Below are 15,296 nucleotides of genomic sequence, written 5' to 3'. Positions count from 1 at the left end.
CAAGTTAAAGCAGAGGTTATGCAACAAATGATCATTATCTGCCAATCTGACTGGAATGGTGTTTTTTGGTGACTAATATAACAAATGTTCCATTAGTTTTACCAAGTGCTTTGTTGTGGCTTCTTTGTATTCTGCTCTTGCAATGTAAAAAACACAATGGTCAGCTAACTAAATGTACAATATGATAACAAATATTGTATTGAATTACTTATAGAATTACACATTTTCCAGCAAAATCATCACTTACGTTCTCCTGGTCTGAGACACTTTAAAACTTTCCTTTCTTTCCGGAAAGTTATTAGCTTATTTTTATCTGTCAAAATGATTGACAGCATTTTGACTTATCGAATGTTACTAAAATCCCGCAAATTATCAAAAGATCAGACCCATCCCTAAATACTTGCTCTTGCCAGCCATAGCCTAATTCCATAGATTTTTTGTCCTCTTTTGAGTGGGTCACCAACCAGAGGGTTTTGTCTTTTTATTTCATGTAAGGCAGTATGATGGATGTGCACAGTAGCTCACATGAAGGCTCAAGGCCGAATGCTCCACATAGACACATGCTCTGAAATCAACTACTAGTTTTTCCTCAATCCACGTGAGGGACTGCAGCAGAACTCCAGCAAAGAACGGAAAGCTTTGAGCAACACTCACCTCTGCTACATATACAAGGACAGCAGACAGAACCACTAAACGATCTACACCAGATTATATTAGACATTAGACCGATAAACCAGCACTTGGGCTGAGGAACAGGCATATCCTCAGCCTTCAGGAGAACAGAGGACTCCTTGTCTGTCCTGAATTCTGCCATTGACAGAGCACTGCCCAACCACCACAGCATATAAATGTGCCCCTCTATGTGAGCCATGGCTTTCTAATATACACCTCCATACCTATATGTGCATGGGCGTCGTGAGAGTGCAGTTGGGTTAGGTGGGTTGTCTTTGCTCCATCCTATCTCACACTTACGTAAATGCCATTAAACATTTAACAGGCGATGGGAAGTCTGTGGGTTGCGGATGTTTGCCATCATTCAAGGCGCATTACCATTATCTATCAAGTGCAAAAATAAATCAATCCCCACGTTGCCACAGGGACGAGCGATGGATGCAATTAGAGGCGCAAATGGCCGGTAAAGGCCACGCGACAGAGTCGCGTCGAGATCATTTGATCTAGATCTGATGAACGCGTCGTTTTTCTTTGAAGCAGAGGAGACATGCCAGAATAAAATAGTAGCATATGCGGATATTGGCCAAGTGTGTCAATCATAAAATCTCAATTTCTTATAAACAGGCCATGACAGTCGGTATTGCCTGACCAAAGCGCACCTATTCCAACACTTCTAATTAGATATCTCATTCGTGAGCGGTGCGCCAAACCGATACAGACGAGTTTCTCGCAAATGTCATGCAAATATACATAAATGTAATATAACAGACAACAGAAATGTGCTTACCGCGATGAAAGGGTTGTTGTCGATGCGTCTCCGGTTCTTTCCCGGTGATAATTCGTACTTCAGTGCTGAAGCCGGTGTTTATGCCATCGGTATTTTTTTTCTGAGGTAATTCGTCATGAATGTGTCGCATGCTCTCGCACATCAATTTACCTTCTTCGCGCCAGTCAGTGTCCCCAAAACAATAAAAGAAAAACGGAAAGAAAGGAAAGAAGACATAAAAAGGAAGGAGCGTAGTGGAAAATTGATAAACGAAAAAAAGAAAGGGGAACAAACACCTCTTAACACCTCCTCCTCCTTTTTCTTTCTTTGTATCTGACAACACCCGTGTCTTCTGACAGCGAGGTTACCACATATTTTAGCACTATAAAGGAGGTAGGGAAATGATAAAATAAAACAATAACAGAAACAAATGCGTATAACGCATTAGCGGCTAACTCAGCGCTCTGTCGTCATGGCGACCCATTTCAGAGTCCGTTCGTGCATCAAAAGACACCAAATAATAAAAACCATCCGGTGGCACGACTTCTCATCTGCTCTCAGTCTGTCTCACTTACAAACGAGTCCTCTTCTTGTGTGAGCAAGTGGGCAAACAATTATGATTCGTTTTCGTTTCTCTCACAAGGATCTAATAATGACGATAATAATTATTATTATTCCCACTCGCGAACAATGAGGATGTATATGCCTCTCAGATATCCATTCCGCACTTCACGCACAGCTGTCAAGATTCGGGAGTCCTGAATCCCGATGTCCGTCTCTCTCTTTCTCTCTCTCTCCCTTACACACTCGCTCTCTCTCTCTCTCTCTCTCTCTCTCCCTTACACACGCACAAGCTATGGCAAGCCGTTTTAACATTTAATCACCTAAACTAACTAGGCCTACTCTCGGGTAGTTTCTAATTAGTCTTCGAAGTAATCCAATATTGACAAAGTACCTTTTTTCAGTTTCTCTAGTAACTATTCATTGGATACTAGGTCCACTTGTTCTTTTGCTATTAGTCACAATCCCAACCAGTGTTGGGGAAAGTTACTTTTAAAAGTAATGCATTACAATATTGCATTACTCCCTAAAAACGTAATTAATGCGTTACTTAGTTACTTTTTATGAAAAGTAAAAAGTACTTTTGCATTGCTTTTTCTCATCTGTGCTGGGCTTGTTTGTTTGTTTGTTTGCAAATGTAATGGCCCTTTCACACCAGGCAAATGGATAAGCCTCAGGTTGGAAATGCAAATTCAAATCAGGACAGTGGAGGCCAAGGGCGCAACTCAGACAAGAAAGTTTAGCACTCTTCAAAAAAAAAAAAAAAATCATTTTTGCTTATTAGGATGGTTGAATTGGATCATTGAAGGTCAGCAGCTAAGACATTGGTTAATACAATGAGATTAAAAACATTTATTTGTGTTTTTTTAGATATTTAAAGGGACAGTTACTTTGAAATGAAATTTTGGTATGTTTTTGCTTACCTCAAGGGCATCCAAGATGTAGGTGTCTTTATTTCCGCAGTAGTTTAAATTTTGACATTTTTAGGTCAAACCGTTCTTGTCTGTCAGTCATATAATGCAGGTCTATGGTCACCACCTCAAAGAGCATGCACAGAGAAGTCCAAATTAAACAATTCCCCATCGTAAGCACACATTGATAGCCTAAGACACGAAACGAGCGGTTTGTGTGAGAAAATGAACAGTATTTATATCGTTTTTACCTCTTACACAACCACGTCCAAGTGATCTGCTTGCGCAGACTAAGCCAGAACGAGCGCACACGTCACACACCAGGAAACGCGCGCGCCCTCAGATCACTTGGACGTGGTTGTGTACAAGGCCGCCTTAATGCACGGGCTTACCTGGGCTGAAGCCCAGGGGCCTCCCAAGTTCAGGGGCCTCCCATGTTCAGGTTCATGATGAGCTGAAAAGGTCATTTTGTTTTAACTTGTCAGATTTTGTCGCTGTATGTCGCTAGTCGCTTGTGGGCGTTGGTAGTGCTGTCACTCTAATGTTATTGTTAAGGTGCGTTCACACCAAACGCGAATAGAGCGTCTGGCGCGAGTGATTTCAGTGTTGTAAAGACGCGTTTACGCGCGTCTAGAGGTCCCGCGGCGCGAATGAGACTGCTCGTCTGGCCACATCTATACAAAACACCACCACAAGTGATATTATACAACTATATCATTTTAATTTGACTAGGAATTAGGCTCAAAAGAAACAGTATGCTGTTGGGAGAGTGTTTTTATATTACACACAGCAGTGTTCAGGGATTAAATCATTAACGATCGATCAATCTACAAATTAAACTCACTCATACTGTCATCAATTACTAAAACGTCATCCGAATTTGACAAATAGGCTAATACATTTTCTTGTCCCTAATAGTCAACATAATGCACTGTAAAATGAACTGCAGCCGTGCTAAACTTGCATCATAAAACTACAACACTCGAACTATAAATGTATGAATTAAACTCACTGAGACTGTCGACAGTTTCTTTTCCATGCATCATTTTATTATATCCATGTTTGTGGTTAGTTACAGTCAAATCATATAAAACAGTGAAATCGCCCTTGAACTCTTCGGTCTTGCCGATTCACATGCAATTTCACTCGAGATTCGAGAAGGTGACGGGAGCTGAGCTCCACTGAAAGGCTTCTTTCCTATTGGTCGTCGCTCGCGAAAATCGCTTCTCATTTGCATAAAGTTGAAATTTAGTTGCTGTGTGTGGTTGTTAAATAAAGTGTCTTGTGTTTATGTGCTCAAGTGATATGTTAATAACAATATTAAAATGAAAAACAATATTTAAAAAAATCACTGTTGTAGGTCTCAAAAGAAACTAATGCATTTTGTGATGTAGATTACCTAGATAGGCTATTACACTTTTTTAAAATGAGACTCTTTAAATTGAGGGGATGGGGGGCCTACAAAACCTCTCAGCCCCGGGGCCTAACATTAGGTTAAGGCGGCTCTGGTTGTGTACAAGAGGTAAAAACTAGGGCTGGGGGAATTAACGCGTTAATCTTTGCGATTAATTTGAAATGTTTAACGCGTTAAAAAAAAATAACGCAATTGACGCAGCAATTATTTTTTTTTGCCTCGTTTTAATGATTTCCTGTTGCGTCTGCTATTAAAAAGGCCGAAATATGCCGTCCCGCCCCTCCATGTTCGGCGGTCAGGTTTCATTCTCGGGCAGCTTTCATGAGCGAGTCTTTTCCGCTCGGTATGTGCGTCGCGCTCTGTGCTCCGCGCGCGCGCGCGCGCGTGTGTGTGTGTGTGTGTGTCGGTCGGTCGGTCAGCGCGCTCTGTGCTCCGCGCGCGTGTGTGTGCGTGTGTGTGTGTGTGTGTGTCGGCTCGCTCTGTCGTTAATGGCCCAGCAGCGGCGAGCTCTCCGTTCCGTGTGTGTGTGTGTGTGTGTGTGTGTGTGTGTGTGTGTCGGCGGCTCTGTCGTTAACGGCCCAAAGGCTTCAATCATGTACTAAGCACTGGAAAAGTAAAGTCCACTCAAGTAACGTGAAATTTCTCTGTTGACTTCTGTTTGCTGAGCTGGTATAGCCATGCTGGGCAACAATGGTAAAATGACCTGCTCTGATCACATGCTCTGGTAATAATAGCTTTGTAGGACTATATTTTGTTTTAATAATTAATAAAATAATAATAATAATATGTTAAATTGATTATGTTGATTGATTATTGAAAAAGAATAATATATTGATATATTGATGTTTAATATTTTAATATAGGGCTATTTTCTGTTCCCTTTTTTTCCTGTGTTGTTTAATTAGGTGATTCTAAGTTTAAATATTGATGATTACAAGCTTGGGGGAAGCGCAATTAATTGCAATTAATTACAGAAATTGTGCAATTAATTAGTTAATTTTTTTTAATCGATTCCCAGCCCTAGTAAAAACGATTTTGTTTTCTCACTCAAACCACTCGTTTCGTGTCTTAGGCCATCAATGTGTACTTACGATGGGGAATTGTTTAATTTGGACTTCTCTGTGCATGCTCTTTGAGGTGGTGACCATAGACCTGCATTATATGACTGACAGACAAGAACAGTTTGACCTAAAAATATCAAAATTTAAAACTACTGCGGAAACAAAGACACCTACATCTTGGATGCCCTTGAGGTAAGCTAAAACATACCAAAATTTTATTTCACAGTGAACTATCCCTTTAATTTGCATAAAATTGGATATTCTGAGTTTGCATTTCACTGTTTTTATTCATTTTGAGGAATACTGAATCTGTTTTTGTGCAAGTGAGAGTAAATGCACGCTCACATTTAGTCTAGAACTACAATAACCACCCTGTTCACACAACAACTCTGCACTTTCAATTTCTCTCAACATGCGGACAGGAGAGCTGTCAGTCAATAAATGGGAAAACAAAATAATTTGCATTACTTATTTGTAAAACTAACTCAGATACTTTGTTGTAAATTTAAAAGTAATGCGATACTTTACTAGTTACTTGGAAAAAGTAATCTGATTACTGTTAATCCCAACACTGATCCCAACGGTGACAAATATAAATGTTTTTACTAGAAACAAACAGCAAATTCATTCAATTAAATTGTATGGGTATGTGTGGTTATCAGTTCACTCTTCAAAGTAATAATATTACTTTTCTTATTACTTCCTGGCAACAGTAATTCATTACAATACGAGTTATATTTCTTTTCCGTTACAGCCCACATAATTGGTAATTGACCTATCGGTAAGCCCCTCCCCTTGAACGCAGATGAGCCAATGGCAGTAGAGAATCAGGACTCGGACATCTTTAGGTTTCAGCGCCATAGAGAAACATTGGATGATCCGATGCTCTCATCGTTTTGATGGTGTTTATGCTACAAAAATGGTAAAACAATGTGCCTGGGGTACTTGTAAAACTGATTCCAGGTATCTTGAGAGGATGGGCATGGGTATTCATGTTTTGAATCTGTTTCAAAAGTGTGATAAGATTTGCGTGAACGGACCAATTATCTGCGCAATAGGACTGAAGCCTGCTTTATTTATAATATCAATGATGTGGGCGCACTAACCTGGTTCCTTTAGGATTTAACCCCAATCCCAATTTTCTGGTTATCATACTAACTATCATATATGCTAACGTACAAACCTAAATAGTTAACTGTTCTCACATCATGAGAACTGGTTAAATGTAAATTCATTTAATCTCACCCTGTGGCACATGAACATTGTTGATCCTGGATGTTGTCATCTGTGATCGTGACGACCGTAACATGAGGCTTCTCCCGCTCAATTAATCTTGTTAACCACCATATTTATTAAAAAATATTTTATATATCCCTTCACGGCATATTTAATTCCCACTTGAATGCTCCTCTACGAGAGGTGTCCAAAATTTATCAAAAACATCTTGGGTTTTTGGGACAAGGTTTTCACACTGACAGCTGTCATTGTAAGACAGTTAGCAACTCCGTTTGTTTGTCCGAGATAGCAACAGTATCTAAAGGGGGGCGGGGCTTACCGATAGGTCAATTGACCCTTCAGGGAGTTTGATTGACAGGCGATCTGACCAATCATAATCCGCCATCCGCCATTTTTGTCAGCTTTAACTGAGACTCTACAGCAAGGCAAGGCAAGGCAAGGCAAGGCAAGTTTATTTATATAGCACATTTCATACACAATGGCAATTCAAAGTGCTTTACATAGAAGAAATTAAAATAATAAAAAGAAATAAGAATAATTAAAACAGTTTAGAAAAATAAAATGAAATACAGTACAGTACAGTCGGACGAACAGCGGCACAGTGCTCATTCAGTAAATGCATAGCTAAACAAAAGTGTTTTGAGTCTAGATTTGAATGTGACCACTGTAGGAGCACATCTGATCTCTTCTGGAAGCTGGTTCCAGCTGTGGCTGGCATAATAGCTAAAAGCAGACTCGCCATGTTTAGAGTGAACCCTTGGTATTTCTAGCTGATATGATCCTAATGATCTGAGTGATCTGTTGGGTTTATATTCAGTGAGCATATCTGCAATGTATTGAGGTCCTAGGCCATTGAATGATTTATATACCAGTAATAATACTTTGAAATCAATCCTAAACCTAACTGGGAGCCAGTGTAAAGACCTGAGGACTGGTGTGATATGTTCATATTTTCTGGTTCTGCTCAGAATCCTGGCAGCAGCGTTCTGTATGAGCTGCAACTGTCTTATGGTCTTTTTGGGAAGGCCAGTGAGGAGTCCATTACAATAATCCACCCTGCTGGTGATGAAAGCATGCACAAGTTTCTCTAAGTCTTGTCTGGAAACAAAGCATCTAATTCTTGCAATATTTTTTAGATGATAGTATGCTGATTTAGTTATTGCTTTGACATGACTACTGAAACTAAGGTCTGACTCTAGTGTCACACCAAGATTCCTGACTTGATTTTTAGTTGTTTGACCCCTAGAGTGAAGGTATGCGTTCACCTTGAGAACTTCATCTTTGTTTCCAAATGCAATGACTTCAGTTTTATCTTTGTTTAACTGAAGAAAGTTTTGGCACATCCAACTGTTGACTTCGTCAATGCATCGGCACAAGGAGTCAATGGGGCAGTAATCGTTAGGCGATAGGGCTAAGTACAGCTGTGTGTCGTCTGCATAGCTGTGGTAAGAGATTTGGTTCTTTCTCATTATTTGGCTCATTGGGAGCATATACAGGTTGAACAGGAGTGGCGCAAGAATTGAGCCTTGAGGGACTCCGCATGTCATGGATGTCCACTCAGACTTATGGTCTCCTATACTCACATAATAACCTCTCCCATCTAAGTATATCCCAGAAAGCCCCACCCAGTTTTCCAGCCTGTCAAGAAGTATGTTATGATCGACAGTGTCAAATGCAGCACTGAGGTCGAGTAGTACCAGCACTGATAATTTGCCTGAATCAGTATTTAAGCGAATATCGTTCATTATCTTTATGAGCGCTGTCTCTGTGCTGTGGTGCGGTCGGAAACCAGATTGAAAATTGTCAAAGTATCCATTCGAGCTTAAGAATTTGTTCAGCTGATTGAAGATAACTTTTTCAATGATCTTGCCTATGAAAGGAAGATTTGAGATCGGTCTATAGTTGCTTAATATGGTCTTATCCAGATTGCTCTTTTTCAGGAGGGGCTTGACAACTGCAGTTTTCAGGGAGTTTGGAAAACTCCCAGAGAGAAGTGAGGCATTTACCACTTCTAGAAGATCTGCTTTTTAACACACTTTTGAAAAAAGATGTGGGAAGTGTGTCAAGAGCGCATGTTGATGTTTTAAGGTGCTGTACGGTTTCTACCAAAATTTTGCTATCAATTTTTTTGAAATCAGACAAAGTTACTACTTTTTCAGGTGGTCTGATCTGTCTGACCCCAGTGCAACTCAATGATGTGCTGATCACCTTTCTGATATTATTGATTTTGTCAGAGAAGAAAGAAGCAAACTCACTGCACTTGCTGTTTGAGAGCATTTCACTGGGAATCTGGCTTGGGGGGTTTGTCAGTCTCTCTACAGCGATCTGTCAGACACATTAAAAAGCCACAAAACGGTATTTGTTGTTTAAATTTCTTAAAAAATTTACCAAATTTGAAAGTTGAGACTTTGTTTCATATTAAAAGTAACGTGGTCTGTCCTGTCTGTTAGCGCGTTGTCAGTGTCCTCTCTGCTCCGCGATGTATTTTTCACTGTGTGAGAGCATGGTGTGGCGTGAGAGCGCCGTGGCTTGTCGGACATAGCAACAGTAACTAAAAGGGGCGGGTCTTTGCGAACGGTCAATTGCGTATTTTCTCCTTAAAATTTTGAATGTCTGGGGATATTTAAATTATTTAGTTAGTTAATTATTTCTAGACATGAAACATGAATCTAATAAACATACAAATATGACAGCATATGATTTGTATGTGATTCAGGCTATTTTTATAAGAATAAAGGATGTTTACATTAGAAATATAAAGCAGGTGTAGCAAGCTTATTCTAAAATGCTACAAACAACATATTTCTGCCTCAACATATATCATATCACCAAAAACCACATTAGATTGCAATCAGAAGTTATCACAAACACTTGATGGTGGTTTAAAGTGAGTTTTGAGTAAAATCGAAGTATTGTAATGTGTAGCCTGATGCTAATTGTAGCTACAATTCACCTGTTACCCAGATATGATTATATTTCATGATGTATGTTGTCAAAAGAATTTACGGTCGTAAGAAAATGTTGAAAAAACATTAAATGATTACTTGCACAGTCAGTATTTGCTGCTTGGAGGTTGTTTCATTAACCAGCTAAGAATGCTTAGTTTCTGTTTAACAGAGACTTGCGCTGTGTCGCAATTCGCATCCGTCCTAAATAGAATTTGAAATTAGAATAGGTGTCCCAAATGGTAGTGTGTTGAAAAGAGTATTCCGGATTATCTATTTTTTCTGAATCCGAAGTACAGATCTGTGCACACTCTAACGGCTAATATTGCCCACAACCCATTGCGTGTTGGACGAGGATTCGATTAGAACTACAAATACGAATAAAAAGTGTTCAAAAACTACAAATATGGTGGATGCGCGAGTCCGACGGTTATGTAGAGATGTTTAGATAAAGGGGTTTGAGTGATTAGTTATCAGTATATATCCTGACGCAAATATATTTATTTAATGTTATCCACATTATATTTCATCTGCAACAGCATTGTGAACTTTTGTAATGATTTGGTCATTAACTTTTAAATGTATCATTATGCAAATTGTAAACACATGAGGAAAGACCAACGACTGGCAGATAAACAAGCTACATTTCTCTCCGAAACAACAGGAAATTAAATTGAACTGAATGTGGATTTTTTTTTAACTGTGATGAGATGATTGACAGGGCAGTTTAAACAGTGACGGGATGCACGTAACTAAGCTACAGAGCTGTCCATTAAAGATGTAATTATGACGAAGTAGTATTTGTCCCAAAGCTTGCCTACTCTTCAGCTACACACTCAAAAGTATGTACTTTTTCTTAAAAAACAAAACAAAAACCCAGTACATACCTTTAGAGCATAGTATAAGTAGGCCAATTGGGACACAGACTTTGTGTTTGCTTTGACGTTATGTTTTCAGGGTGATTTGAGAGCACAGACAGCCCCTTTTTATTGCATGATAAAACTGGTACCTCTTTTCAATTAAAACACATAAAACATACCAATGGTTGCTAGCTGTTACTTGTAACTTTTGGGATTGTGACTAGTAGCAAATGAACAAATACTAGTATCTAATTAATAGATTAAACTGAAAAAGAAAGATACAAGGCATTATTAGTTTATTTACTAGTAATTAAGCAATAAGTAATACGAGTTTAGCTCCAAATGTAATTAAATACACCTGAACCAGATAATCAAAGTCTTCAGAATTACTAGAAACTTCCAGGCAGGTGTTTTGGAGCTGGCTAGAGCTACAGTGGCCCTCCAGGAGCAGAGTTTGACACGTGTTTTAAGAAATAAATGCAAAAACAGCTTGCCACACTCACATTTAACAGCTACTGCAGATTGATTGCAATTCTTAGCACTACCTCCGGTGGCTGTTGCATCCCTTATGTTCACGTTTTCACATACTGACGCTTTGTCTGTACTGAATTTACATTCCGTGCTGCTGCTTTAAGTACTCTCATCCAGCTCTAATTAATTAATCAACATGATTGGGACATGCGCCTCTACGGGGAAACATTTCTCCTGCCTTGAGGATCTGCATGACGTCAGGAATAACGTCAAAGTGAAACAGTCCTCTTTTCATCTTGCATCATGAGCTCACTGTGACGTGGCAGATGCACTGACGCTACATGGAAACTACTGGTCAGGACTCGATCAAATTGTATCTAGGTCTGTGTGAGAGAAATTCAGAAAGGTGGTGCCACAATGTATTGTAGTATACCATGGTAATGTAGTTTACTTTGGGAATGAATTATAACCAAATTCATGCACCATGGTATGTGAAATAAAGTATACTAAAATTTAAGTATACTAAAAACTAGCAAATATCCTGATAGAAACCATGATACATGTCTGTGGTATTACTATGCTGCACTTAACCAACAAGCATGGTTATATCTTTTTTTTCACATTGACATTTTAAATGACAGAACTTACTGTAGAGTAGAAATGTACTTTATCATATAGCCTATAAATGATTTATTCATTATTAATTAGGCTATAATTAAATTCTGTCTTTCAAGAGAAAAAACATGACACACACACAAAATCATCAACTTACAGACTCTAATGTTGAAAGCAATAATAAATACCCAGAACAACTAATTATTTCTGTTCCTTTCATTCCTCACCCCTATATAAACACATGCTTGATCTTATACACACAACTGATAGAATATTTTAAAAAATATCTGTAAGAAATTCACCTGTGTGCATGAGTTTTATTTTTATTTTTTTGCAGATGAAGGTTGAAATGCAGCACTTGTAACAGTTCGTATTAGCTTGGATTACAAACTAGTCTAAACAGAGGTGAACTGAAACCCATTTGGACAACAAAACTAGAACATATATGGTTAAATGTCGCCCTCTAGTGAATATGACAGGCTATCATTCATAATACTGATGTGGTGTTAGTCAAATAAAAATGATAGGAATTTAACTATATATAAAATTATATTTAAAAACATGGTCTCAAATATCAAATGGAAGGAACAGCAATATTTACTCACCCTCGTTTAAAACCTGTATTACTTTCTTTGGCCTGTGGAACAAAAAAATTATAATATAACATATTATAAAATATAATAATATAAATAATAATAATAATAATCAGTTGTTAATAAACAAACAATGAATTAACAGTTGTTCCAGAAAATAATATAGTTATTGCTGTCTGGAATACAATTGTGGACTATTAGACTATTAGTCATTGACCAGTCAAATATTTTTTTTGTATACAGACTAACTGAGCAGAATACTTTACCACTATTTTCACCTCTTTCACTGATGAGTGCATGTTAGAATAGCTCATTGTCGCCATCTTGTGATTCACAGCAGTTGTTATGACTACAGCCTGTAGAAGAAAATAGACCATATGGCACCTAAATGCTTGAACCTTAGCAGTCCCGATTAAAGCCATGAAATTAAATTATCGGAAGAACAACAAATGGGCAAGAGACAAGAGAGAACATTTAAAAAGAGTAGATGACATGTTATACTATCTACATATATTATCAAACTAATCCATACAACAACAAAAAAGTATATATACTATAAGTGAATTTTGTAAAAGTATTGTCTTGTTGCTAGGCTAATCATTTGCTATACTAATGGACTATTCTTTCTTAGCAATGTCCATTTTTTTATTTAATTAGTAAAAGGCAAATAATGTAGCCAGCTGGTCATTATTGTAAAATAGCCAGTTTATCTCTTGCCTTTAAATATTCTTATAGCCAGAGGGAAGAACATAGTTTAATTGATTTTGTATTACTACTCACCATCACAAAACAGATACAATGCTTTTACCATAAAATCAATTCTACACCCATACAAGCATTTGTTAGTTGCTTAAACCACCATAGACAGGCCTACAGCTTGTTTACACAAGATACCCAGACATAGATCCCATATTTTCCACTCCCTATCTACACACAATGTCTCAAGATCACTAGAATTCCAATAATGAACCCAGAGCTCTTCATGAGTTTGAATGTGACACCAGACAGGGTGCGAGATATACTTATACATATGTGTGACAGATAAGAGAAAAGCACTGCTATCTTGTTCAAAGAGTTTATGACCTCATACCCAAAAAAAAAGAACAAAAAAAAGGTTCAAACAGACTTAAGAGGGGTATAATGATGGCAAAACATGTTAGCTTAACAATGGCTCAGCAAATGAAAAAGATAATCATTTATAATGAATGAGAAAGTTGTTTATCTGCCCTCCCTCGCTCATTACATTTAATATATGTGCTAGATTGATTTTTTTAGTCAATTGAAGGTCTTGCTCCACATCACACCATAGGGGTCTCAGTCTGTCTGTGTTCTCCGGAGCTCCGGGTTATTAGAGGAGAGTGAGTCAAGCAACAAGCAACAAACATCAAACAACCGTGATATTATTTAAAGGAACAGTACACTACATAATATCGTTACTCACCAGCATGTCATTCCAAAGTGGTTGTTTTTTCCCTTGTCCTTTTCCATATAGCGAACGTGGACGATGGCCAGGGGCTGTGAAGCTCCAAAAAGCAAAAACATTATTAAATCATTACAAAAAAAGTCCATACAATCCAATAACTATATTTGAGGTCTCCAGAAGCCACGGTCTCATTGTGTGAAAAAGAGCAATGTGAACATTTTGATAAATACCTTCTTTTGTGTTACACATTAGAGGCAAACAATATACAGTATGTTTGAAACAATATGAGAGTAAACAATTTAATTTTAGCTGAACTATGCCTGGAGCATTTCCCCTGAGGGTGGCGCCGATTCGCAGATCATGCCGAGTGCTCCACTTCTCAGATCTTTCCCTCCAACGCAAATTCTCTTCCCCCTTTTTTTTCCCCACTGTCTTCAAACTCGTCATCCCCCTCTCCGTGTCTAATTCTCTTTTTCTCTCAATATCACTTGAATGACAGCTGTAAGCCTCTTAGGATCTTTTCCTACGAATGTTGGGGCTTTTTTCTCAAAGGAGAGAAAAAGGAGATTCACTCAGTGGGGACATTCACCTCCTTTCATTTTCTCACTCACTTTCACCCTCCCTCTCTCCTATCACTTTGCAATTTAATTGCCATAACAAATATGATAGAGGATTTATCAGAGGCTGTGAGACCCAGGTCAGTGGATTCTCTAGAGTCTAGCAGAATCTGGATTGAATTGTAACAGAGTATGCATTACCAAATAAAGGGGGGCCAAGGACCACAACAGGACGACTGTCATGCCCTGATGATTATTTGTTGGATACAAATAAGGTTCTTACATGTAAATAAAATGTACAAATAAAACAATTTGTAACGATTTGTGTAAAGCATAATTAAAGAATATTAAGTAAAAAAAAAAAACACGAGAGAATGAAAATAAATTCAACTATAAATCTAAATCAGAGGAATGTATGCCTCACACACATCCTGGTATCAAAACAGTAATGCATTATGAATCCTAATGCACAAGAACACATACTTATAGACGCACACACATTCGATGAATTTTTTTCCATAACCAAGACAGTAACCAGATAAGAGAAATCTTGTTAAAAGGATTTAAATCTAAGCTGAGAAACCCTGTAGAGCTTACACTTTCTCTTCTCTTTCATCATTCACTGGTCTTGTTAACTGTACTGAAACTCTGATTCTGCATCAGTTTAAGATATTCATATCCCTCTAGACATGAAAATTCAGTCAATGCCAGAAACTATGAAAATTAACTAATTGAAACTCCTTTGTTTAAATTTTTTGACAGCTCAGTTATTTACAACTACTTTTACATCTACAGATATTAAAGATATTAAGATATTAAAAAAGGGTATTTACATGACCAAAGTTCTAATTAATACAGTCTTATTCACAATAATAGAAGCCAAAATTTGGGCATAGTCCGGTTATGCCAATTGGTTCAATGGGTTTACATGACATACTGTACATAAGCAGAATATGTACACAGTCTGATAATAAATGGTATATTCTTGAGCATGTAAATGCAATCAGTGAGAATCCCTCTAGCAACTCTGGAGGGGAACTGATGGCTTTGCAGCTGAGGGCACTAACCATATGTTAGTATGTATATCACTTAGTATGTAATATAGATTAAACAGTAGGCACAAATCGGGTCAAGCTTTAAAACGATTAACTGCAGAGCTATCCAAATGCAGACCACGCTGGAAATATTAAAAGAAAATGATGATACTGTGG

At 38.0% G+C, this 15,296-nt stretch overlaps 1 protein-coding gene across 2 annotated transcripts in view; it reads right to left on the bottom strand.

Annotated features, from left to right (window-relative positions):
- The window catches only part of nlgn2b (neuroligin 2b), an 84,825-nt gene extending 82,618 nt beyond the window's left edge, over positions 1-2,207 (bottom strand). For both annotated transcript variants that reach the window (XM_082158354.1, XM_082158355.1), the window contains exon 1: positions 1,460-2,207. The gene's annotated coding sequence lies outside the window, so the exon portion shown is untranslated. The remainder of the gene's footprint in view (positions 1-1,459) is intronic.
- Between the last annotated feature and the right edge of the window lie 13,089 nt (positions 2,208-15,296).

Source organism: Leuciscus leuciscus (genome assembly GCF_965113295.1).
Source record: "Leuciscus leuciscus genome assembly, chromosome: 24".
In the NCBI taxonomy this organism is placed as follows: Eukaryota; Metazoa; Chordata; class Actinopteri; order Cypriniformes; family Leuciscidae; genus Leuciscus; species Leuciscus leuciscus.
This window is presented reverse-complemented; position numbering and strand designations above follow the sequence as displayed.